The sequence below is a fragment of the Rana temporaria genome, chromosome 2 (genome assembly GCF_905171775.1).
Source record: "Rana temporaria chromosome 2, aRanTem1.1, whole genome shotgun sequence".
Lineage (NCBI taxonomy): Eukaryota > Metazoa > Chordata > Amphibia > Anura > Ranidae > Rana > Rana temporaria.
The window spans coordinates 9,869,718-9,880,366 of NC_053490.1; positions in this window are offsets into that span (position 1 = coordinate 9,869,718).

Genomic DNA, 10,649 nt, shown 5'->3' on the forward strand with positions numbered 1-10,649 from the left:
CACCTCTCTCTCTCAGCCCCTCTCTCTGTCCACTACCCTCTCTCTCTGAGCTCCTCTCTCTGTCAGCCCCTTTCTCTGTCCACTACCCTCTCTCTCTGAGCTCCTCTTTCTCTCAGCCCCCTCTCTGTCCACTACCCTCTCTCTCAGCCCCACCTCTCTCTAAGCCCCCTCTCTCAGCCCCCCTCTCTCTCTCTCTCTCTCTCTCATCCACACCTCTCTCTCTCTCTCTCTCTCTCTCTCTCTCTCTCTCTCTCTCTCAGCCTCACCTCTCTCTCTCAGCCCCCTCTGTCCACTACCCTCTCTCTCAGCCTCACCTCTCTCTCTCTCATATCTCTCTCAGCCTCATATCTCTCTCAGCCTCACCTCTCTCTCTCAGCCTCACCTCTCTCTCTCAGCCTCACCCTTCTCTCTCTCTCTCAGCCCCACCTCTCTCTCTCAGCCCCACCTCTCTCTCAGCCCCACCTCTCTCTCTCTCTCAGCTCCACCTCTCTCTCTCAGCCCCATCTTTCTCTCTCTCTCTCAGCCTGACCTCTCTCACCCAGCCTGCCCTGTACCACCCCAGCCTGCCCTGTACCCCCCCAAACAGCCCTGTGCCACCCCAGCCTGCCCTGTACCACCCCAGCCTGCCCTGTACCACCCCAAACTTTCCCATGCCACCCCAACTTGCCCTGTGCCACCCTAACTTGCTCTGTACCACCCCAATCTGCCATATGCTACCATAACTTGCCCTATGCCACCCTAACTTGCCCTATACCACCCACAACTACCCTATATCACCCCAACATGCCCTATACCACCTTAACCTGTCCAATACCACCCCACGACACCAACCTGCCACTATACCACTCTATACTACCCTAACCTGTCACTATACTGCCCTATACTATCATTTACAGGGGCTGGTTTGGGGTGCGCCCCGTTCCCGTGCGCTGCCTGCTTGGTGCTGGGCAGCCTAGACAGAGGGGGGTGACACCATGTTTTACCGCACCGGGTGACACCAACCCTAGTGACGCCACTGTTTAGACCGCAATAGATTATTAGCTAGATTCACATATATTGCCTTAACTTTAAGGCGGCGTAGCTTAGCGTATTTACGCTACGCCGCCTTAAGTCAGAGAGGCAAGTACTGTATTCTCAAAGTACCGTATTTATCGGCGTATACCGCGCACTATTTTGCCCTGAAAATCAGGGAAAAATCGTGGGTGCGCGATATACGCCGATACCCGCTTTCCCGCCACGAGTTTGAATACTGCGCCCGCATATAGCGAGCGCAGTACACTCGTGAATCTTCGGGCAGTCTCGGCGCCTCTCGTACTGACGTCCTGACGTCCTGAGCGTACAGGACGTCAGTGCGAGAGGCGCCCGAGCCTCCCCGAAGATTCACGAGTGTACTGCGCTCGCTATATGCGGGCGCAGTATTCAAAGTCGTGGCGGGAAACGAGCGGGAGGACGCCGCAGAAGGACGCCGGACCCGCCGAAGATGGACACCGGACCCGCCGAAGATGGACACCGGATCCGCCGAAGATGGACGCCCGACCCGCCGAAGAGGACACCCGAAGCCGCAGAAGGACGCCGGACCCGACGAGGCCGCAGAAGGACGCCGGACCCGACGAGGCCGCAGATGGACGCCGCACAAGACACCAAAACTGTAAGTACAAAAAAACAAAAAATCTTTTTTTCCCACAGGATTGGGGGCCACTTTGGGGGTGCGGGGTATACGCCAGAGCACGTTATACCGCGATAAATACGGTACTTGCCTCCTAACTTACGGCGGCGTAGCGTAAATGCGGCGGGCGCAAGCGCGCCTAATTCAAATTCGGCTGAGGGGGCGTGCTTTATGTTAATATGCTTTGACCCGACGTGATTGACGTCTTTTTAAACTGCGCATGCGCCGGGCGCCTACATTTCCCAGTGTGCGTTGCGGCTACGTCCGCCGCACGGGCCTATTGATTTCGACATGGACGTAAATCCCTATTCACGGACGACTTACGCAAACGACGTAAAAATTTTGAATTTCGACGCGGGAATGGCTGCCAAACTTAACATTACTATTCCATCTATTTGATGGAATAACTTTAGGCCTGTAATGCGTTATGTAAACGGCGTAAATGTACTGCGGCGGCCGGGCGTACGTTCGTGAATAGGCGTATCTACTGATTTACATATTCTACGCCGACCACAATGGAAGCGCCACCTAGTGGCCAGCCTCAATATTGCAACCTAAGATAGGACGGCGTAAGCCGTCGTATCTTAGATAGGTTTAGGTGTATCTCTGTTTGAGAATACACTTAAACATAAGTCGGCGCAGATTCTGAGTTAGGTCGGCGTATCTACTGATACGCCGGCCTAACTCTTACTGAATCTAGCTATATGAGTGAAAGCTGGCAGGATTTGTGTTTTTGGTTGCCCAGCAAACAGTAGCTAGGTCTTGGAAGCAACTCATTTTGCTGAAATAAAGCAGAGACTCGTGGGCACCATGGTACATGGGAAACTCTCCTCCATACAACACTCATGCCAAGTTTCTCAAGGTTTGGACACCGTGGCTGAATTACAATAGTCACAAAAACTTGGACTGGTCCCTTCTTTCCACATAGTTGTGTATCTCGTTCCACGAAAACCTGGTGGTCGGTGACGTCTCAGGCCGCGCACACGCGATCAGTCCAAACCGATGAAAATGGACTGAAGTTCAGTTTCATCGGTCCAAACCGACCTTGTGTACGCCCCATCGGTCAGTTGTCCTTCAGGTCCAAAAAAAGAGAACTTGCTTTAAAATCGAACCGATGGACGCCTGACCGATAGGTCAAAATCGATGGTTAGTACGCAAAAGCATCGGTTTAAAACCCGCGCATGCTCAGAATCAAGTCGACGCATGCTTGGAAGCATTGAACTTCGTTTTTTTTTTCCAGCACGTCGTGTGTTTTACGTCACCGCGTTCTGACCCGATCGGTTTTGGAAACGATGGTGTGTACGCACATCAGACCATCAGTCTGCTTCAGCGGTGAACCGATGAAAACGGTCCGTCGGACCATTCTCTTTGGATAGACTGATCCTGTGTACGCGGCCTCAAGAGTTTGCTCTTTGTCTTTTTTTTCCCTTTCCCCCTTTCTTTTCATCTCTGCTCTCAGCCCTACGTTTTCTTCCTTTACCTTTCTACCCCTTTCTCCTTCTTCCCTTACTCCCTCTCTTCTTATGCCTTCATCCTTTCTTTCTTCCATCCTTCCCTCCCTCTCTTCCCATCTTTCAATCCTTTCCTCCTTCCCTTCCCATCTTTCCATTCTTCCTCCTTCCTTGTTCCCTCTCCAATTTTCTTTCTTTCTCTTTTCTCTCTCCCTCCTATCTCCATCATGCCATCCTTCCTTGCTTCTTCTTCCGCATTTCCTTCTATTTTTTTTTCTTCCATTTCTTTTCTGCTTCCATTGTTTTCTTCACATCCTTCTTTCTTTTTTTCTTTTCATCCTTCCCTCCCTTCCTCTCTTCCTGTCTTTCCCTCCCTCCTTTCCTCTCTTCCCATCTTTCCATCATTCCTTCCTTTCTTCTTCCCGTCTTTCCATCCTTCCCTCCTTCTTTCCTCCCTCCCTTCCCTCTGCTCCCGTCTTTCCATCCTTCCCTCCTTCTTTCCTTCTTCCCTTCCCTCTGCTCCCGTCTTTCCATCCTTCCCTCCTTCTTTCCTTCCTCCCTTCCCTCTGCTCCTGTCTTTCCATCCTTCCCTCCTTCTTTCCTTCCTCCCTTCCCTCTGCTCCCGTCTTTCCATCCTTCCCTCCTTCTTTCCTTCCTCCCTTCCCTCTGCTCCCGTCTTTCCATCCTTCCCTCCTTCTTTCCTTCCTCCCTTCCCTCTGCTCCCGTCTTTCCATCCTTCCCTCCTTCTTTCCTTCCTCCCTTCCCTCTGCTCCCGTCTTTCCATCCTTCCCTCCTTCTTTCCTTCCTCCCTTCCCTCTGCTCCTGTCTTTCCATCCTTCACTCCTTCTTTCTTTCCTTCCTCCCTTCCCTCTGCTCCCGTCTTTCCATCCTTCCCTCCTTCTTTCCTTCCTCCCTTCCCTCTGCTCCCATGTTTCCATTCTTCCTTCTTCCATCCCTCCTTTCAAATATTTACTTACATTCTTTCTCTTTTCCCCCCCTCCTTCCTACCTTGCATCATGTCTTCCTTCCTTGATTCTTCTTCTTCTGTATTTCCTTATTTTTTTTATTTTCTCCCATTCTTCCTGCTTCCCTCCTTTATCTTTATCATTTCTGCTCTTTCTTTCTTAATTTCATTTTTTTTCTTCGCGTCTTTCTTTCTTTTTTTCTTGTATTCTATTTTGTTCCTTTTTTTCTTTCCTGCCCTTCCCTTTGTTTCTCTTTTTCCTGCCCTTCCCTTTCTTCCTCCTGCTGTTTATGACTTCTTATTTCTACTTCCTTCTTCCCTCCCTCCTTTACGTTTTTACCTTTTATTTGCCCTTTTTTACTCCTTCCTTCTTATTTATTTATTTCTTTCCTTATTTTCTTTATTTTTGTCCTCTTTTTATGCATTCATCACTTCTACTTGCATCATTTTTTTCTCTTTCTTCCTTTATTTCACCTCCTTCCTCTCTTTCTTTCTCTTCTTGCAATATACAAAACCTTTGGTATTCTGGATTCACCCAGCTCCCATTTGGCCTACCATCCATGGGCCAGATTCACCAAAGAGATACGACGGCGTATCTGCTGATACGCCGTCGTATCTCTGTTTCTATCTATGCGCCTGATTCAAAGAATCAGTTACGCATAGATATCCATAAGATCCGACAGGTGTAATTGTTTTACACTGTCGGATTTTAGGATGCAGTACCGCGGCCGCCGCTGGGGGGAGTTCGCGTCGTAAACCAGCGTCGGGTATGCAAATTAGGAGTTACGGCGATTCACGACGCCGCTAGTCTAGTTTCCCGTCGCAAAGTTAGTCGTCGTTTTAGGTGCCCTAACGTTAGTCAGCAAATGTATTGCTGTCTAAAGTATGGCCGTCGTTCCCGCGTCGAAATTTAAAAAATAACGTCGTTTGCGTAAGCCGTCCGGAAATACGGAATTACGCTACGCACGTCGCTGTTCGAAAAAATTACGTCACGGCACGCAAAGCACGGCGGGAGCGCGCCTAATTTAAAAGGCACACGCCCATTTGAATTGGCTCTCCTCCGGCGTAGTTTTCATCGCAAGTGCTTGGTGAATCAGGCACTTGCGATGAAAAATTGCGGCGGTGTAACGTATCTACGATACGTTACGCCACCGCCCTACGTTAATCTGGCCCCATGTCCCTACAGATCGGTATACATGTGCTTCCTGACCCCCAATGAGCTGAGCTCTGAGTGATGGAGTGATGATTGATAGACGAGGAGGAAATTCCGTTTGCTGGCATGGGAAAGCACCTTCACCTGCGCTAGATGGCAACTTTTGGTCCCTTCCCCCCACTCTCCCCCTCCTTCCTTTCATCTTTCTTTGCTCCCAGCCCTACTCTTTCTTGCTTTTCCTTTCTTCTTCTTCCCTCACTCCTTCTCTTTTCGTGCCTTTATCCTTTCTTTTCTTCCTTCTCTCCCTCTCTTCTTACCCTTCCTCCTTCCCCCTGTTCCTATCTTCCTGTTTTCCATACTTCCCTCCGTTCTTCCCTTCTTTCCATCCTTCCCTCCTTCTTCCTTCCCCTCTTCCCGTCTTTCCATCCTTCTTCCTTTCCTACTTTCTTCTTCCCATCCTTTCCTTCCTTCTTTTCCCATCTTTCTATCATTCCCTCCTTTATTCTTCCTGTCTTTCCATCCTTCCCTCTCTTCCCGCCTTTCCATCCTTCCCTCCTTTCTTCTTCCCATCTTTGCATCCTTCCCTCCCTCTTCCTTCTCTCTCTTCCTCTCTTCCCATCTTCCCCTCCTCCTTCCTCCCCTCCTTTCCTCTTTTCCCGTCTTTCCAATTTAGATGTGCAGACTGGAATATTTTGTTTCGTTTTTTCGTTTTCGTTTGGAAAATAAATTTATTTAGTTACTCCCGGAAATCGTTTTGATTTATTTTGTTTTTCGTTGGGGAATAGCTTTCGTCCGAAAATCCAATAATACTTGGTTTCTGTCGAATGGTCAAAAGAATATTCGCCGGAACGTCGAATCTTTGTTGGTTTCTGTCTAATGGTCAAAAAATATTCGACGGAACGTCGAATCTTTACGTCGAATCGTACATTAACGTTCGAATATTCCGCCTACAAGAATTCTAATGTTGTATGACTAGTAATAATGTCGAATCTATTCTCTATAATGTCGAATCTATTTTCTCATAAATCGAAATCTATTCTCTGCAATGTCGAATCTATTATTTCTATAATGTCGAATCTTTTCTCTATAATGTCGAATCTATTTTCTCATAAATCGAAATCTATTCTCTGCAATGTCGAATCTATTATTTCTATAATGTCGAATCTATTTTCTCATAAATCGAAATCTATTCTCTATAATGTCGAATCTTTTCTCTATAGTGTCGAATCTTTTCTCTATGATGTCAAATCTTTTCCCTATAATGTCGAATCTCTCTATATCGAATTTTTACCGCAACGAAAACGAAAATAAAGCATTTTTTATGTCGGATCTTTCGGTTTTCGTTTCTTGCACTTTCGTTATCGTTTGTTAAAACGATAACGAAAAAAACTGATTTTCGGACGAAAATGCATTCTAACGAAAACGAATGCACGTCTACTTTCCATCCTTCCCTCCTTCTTCCTTCCCTCCTTTATTGTTTCCATCTTTCCATCCTTCCCTCCATCGTTCTTTCCTCCTTTCCATCTGTTTCTGTCTTTCCATTCTTCCATCCCTCCCTTCCAATTTTTACTTACATTCTTTTCCTTTTTTTCTTCCTCCCTCCTATCTTGCATCATGCCTTCCTTCCTTCCTTCCTTCCTTCCTTCCTTTCTTCTTCTTCTGTATTTCCTTCTTATTTTGTTCCTTCCATTGTTGCTGCTTCCCTCCTTTATCTTTTTTCATTTCTGCTCTTTCTTTCTTAATTAAAAATATTTTCCTTCATGTCCTTCTTTCATTTTTATCTTGTATTCTATTTTCTTCCTTTTTTCTTTCTTTCCTGCCTTCCCTTTATTTCTCTTTTTCATGCCTTTCCTTCTTCCATTCTTCCTTCCTCCGGCTGTTTATGACTTCTTGGGCTCCGTTCCCTATAGGAAACACATTCCGCCGCTGAGAGGAAATTGCAGGGTGAAGGAGAAACGTTTCTTCAGCACCCTGGAGAGCGGCCAAGTCTGAGCCGGCATCGGGTATCGTTCCCTACAAGACTCCGCAATTTGTAAGCCGTTATAATGCCATTACTGGCAGGGAGAAGATAAGTAAATAGTTGACTGAATAAATCAGAATCCCCGTACCAAGAAAAATGTAATTAGGAAGATTCTGCTGCGCCGCTTAAAAAAGGAACTGCGCGTGTAAGCCGCTTTCAGCGCGGCCGTCGTCCTCTGTAACCATTATGTGACAATAATTTAATTACAAGGAATTTGCTGTCTTATACTGGCAGCCCCGTTGGTCCGAACTGCCGCAGAGATGTCAGATGAACGCGTATAATTTTCTTAGCGCCGTCAAAAGCCGCCGCGGATTACTGAATTATGAAACGCAATAAATTAAACTGTATGCTCTAAAATGGCTTTATTGTGATACCCATTCGACAGTTACGCACTGCCCTGACATTTCTATTCATGCTAACAGATTTCACGCTACTTGGTTTACCCAACTGGCAAAGGTTTAGGCAGACCTTCACCCATGTTCCTCCCTGCACCCCCTCCCCCCACTGTAGTATAAAATGGGCATCTTCTTTTTTTTTTTGGCAGCCCTGCTACCATGCCACCATTCTATCAGGGGTACTCACCAAGGCTGAGATGCTGAGAGCGGTGCCCCTGGCAGCTAAGCCTACTCCACCCCTGGAGGTGATACAGAGGGTAGAGGGCACAAAGAGACACGAGTCACCAGTAGGGATGAGCCGAACACCCCCCCCCCCCCCATTTCGGTTTACAGCAGAACATGCAAACAGGCAAAAAATTCATTCGAACACGCGAACACCGTTAAAGCATCACATTTCCTTATACTGCTACTTACTGCTACCAGATCATCATATGCAGCTACAGCCTCCTACTAGCAACTTACATTGGCACAGACACACAATATGAAGCCTCAGATGTCCTTATACTGCCACTTACCATTAGGCATGCGCCGAACGCCCCCCGGTTCGGTTTGTGGCAGAACATGCAAAGGGACCGAAAGTTCACGCGAACATTCGAACATCATTAACCACTTCAGGCCCGGGCCAATTCTGACACTTCGTTTCTACATGTAAAGATCATCTTTTTTTGCTATTTTTTGCTAGGAAATTACATAGAACCCCCAAACACTATGGGCCTGATTCCCAAAAGAGATACGCAGGCGGAACTGCTGTTCAGTCTGTGCCTAACTTTGGAAACGATCCTCAAAAGGCTTTTTCCAAAGTTAGGCAGAAAATCTGACATGTGTAAGACACTTACACGGTCAGATCTTAGGATGCAGTACCGCATCCGCCGCTGGGGGCATTTCTCATTGAAATGCAGCTTTGAGTATGCAAATGAGGACTTAAGCAGATCCACAACGCTTTTCAGCATTGTGATTTCTGCGTAAGTTCCGATTTTGCTTGCGCAAAACTAGGGCTGGTTTTACAATGTGGAAAATTAGTCACACCTTGTAAAGGCCCATTCAAGCGACGGCATTTGGTATGCATTCCTGAGGGAGAACTCCACGGCAATTTTTAAACTCAAAACCGGCATGGGTTCCCCCTCAGGAGCATACCAGGCCCTTAGGTCTGGTATGGGTTGTAAGGAGACCCCCCCTACGCCGAAAATTCGACGTAGGGGGTCCCCCTACAATCCATACCAGACCCGTATCCAAAGCACGCTACCCGGCCGGTCAGGAAAGGGAGTGGGGACGAGCGAGCGCCCCCCCCCTCCTGAGCCGTGCCAGGCCGCATGCCCTCAACATGGGGGGGTTGGGTGCTCTGGGGCAGGGGGGCACACTGCGGGCCCCCCCACCCCAGAGCACCCTGTCCCCATGTTGATGAGGACAGGACCTCTTCCCGACAACCCTTGCCGTTGGTTGTCGGGGTCTGCGGGCGGGGGCTTATCGGAATCTGGGAGTCCCCTTTAATAAGGGGGTCCCCAGATACCGGCCCCCCACCCTAAGTGAATGGATATGGGGTACATCGTACCCCTACCCATTCACCTGGAGGCAAAAAGTAAAAGTTATTAAACACACAACACAAGGGTTTTTAAAATAATTTATTAGTCTGCTCTGGAGGCCCCCCCTGTCTTCTTTATTAGCTCAATTAGCAGGGGGGGCTTCTTCTTCCACTCTCCGGGGGTCTTCTTCCACTCTCCGGGGGGGGTTTCTTCTTCCGCTCTCCGGGGGGGGGGGGGTCTTCTCCGCTCTCCGGGGGTCTTCTCCGCTCTCCGGGGGTCTTCTTCTATCTTCGCCGCTCTCCGCTGTTGACTCGGCGCACCCCGGTTCTTCTGCAGCTGTCCGGTGCCTTCTTCTTCAGCGCTGGCTGCCTGCTATCTTCGTGTGTTAGCTCAATTTCTAACAGGCAGCCAGCGCGGTCTTCTGTGACGTCATGTTCTTCTTCTCCCTTCTTCCGATGTTGACACGTCGCCTCTTCTCACTGCAATGATGGAAGCGCGCCTTGCATCCCATTTATATAGGCATCACCGTCCCATCATGCTCCGGTAGGTACCCACGTGGTGGGTGCACGTGGGTAGGCAACAGCGGAGAGCGGCGAAGATAGAAGAAGACCCCCGGAGAGCGGAGAAGACCCCAAGAGAGCGGAGAAGAAGCCCCCCCCCCGGAGAGCGGAAGAAGAAACCCCCCCCGGAGAGCGGAGAAGACCCCCGGAGAGTGGAAGAAGAAGCCCCCCCTGGTATTAGAGCTAATAAAGAAGACAGGGGGGGCCTCCGGAGCAGAATAATAAATTATTTTAAAAACCCTTGTGTTGTGTGTTTAATAACTTTTACTTTTTGCCTCCAGGTGAATGGGTAGGGGTACGATGTACCCCATATCCATTCACTTAAGGTGGGGGGCCGGTATCTGGGGACCCCCTTATTAAAGGGGACTCCCAGATTCCGATAAGCCCCCGCCCGCAGACCCCGACAACCAACGGCAAGGGTTGTCGGGAAGAGGTCCTGTCCTCATCAACATGGAGACAGAGTGCTCTGAGGGTTGGGGGGGCCCGCAGTGCGCCCCCCTGCCCCAGAGCACCCAACCCCCCCATGTTGAGGGCATGCGGCCTGGCACGGCTCAGGAGGGGGGGGCGCTCGCTCGTCCCCACTCCCTTTCCTGACCGGCCGGGTAGCGTGCTTTGGATACGGGTCTGGTATGGATTCTAGGGGGACCCCCTACGTCGAATTTTCGGCGTAGGGGGGGTCTCCTTAGAACCCATACCAGACCTAAGGGCCTGGTATGCTCCTGGGGGGGGAACCCATGCCGGTTTTTTATTTGAAAATTGGCATGGAGTTCTCCCTCTCAGGAATGCATGCCGAGCGACGCTGACAATTTTTCTTTTTTCTTTTTGTTTTCCCGGCGCTTTTTTTTTTTTTCACCCGTCGCAACTTTAGTGTCCCGTCGCAATCCACAAAGCCCGCCGTAAATTACGTTCGCGCGCTGCAC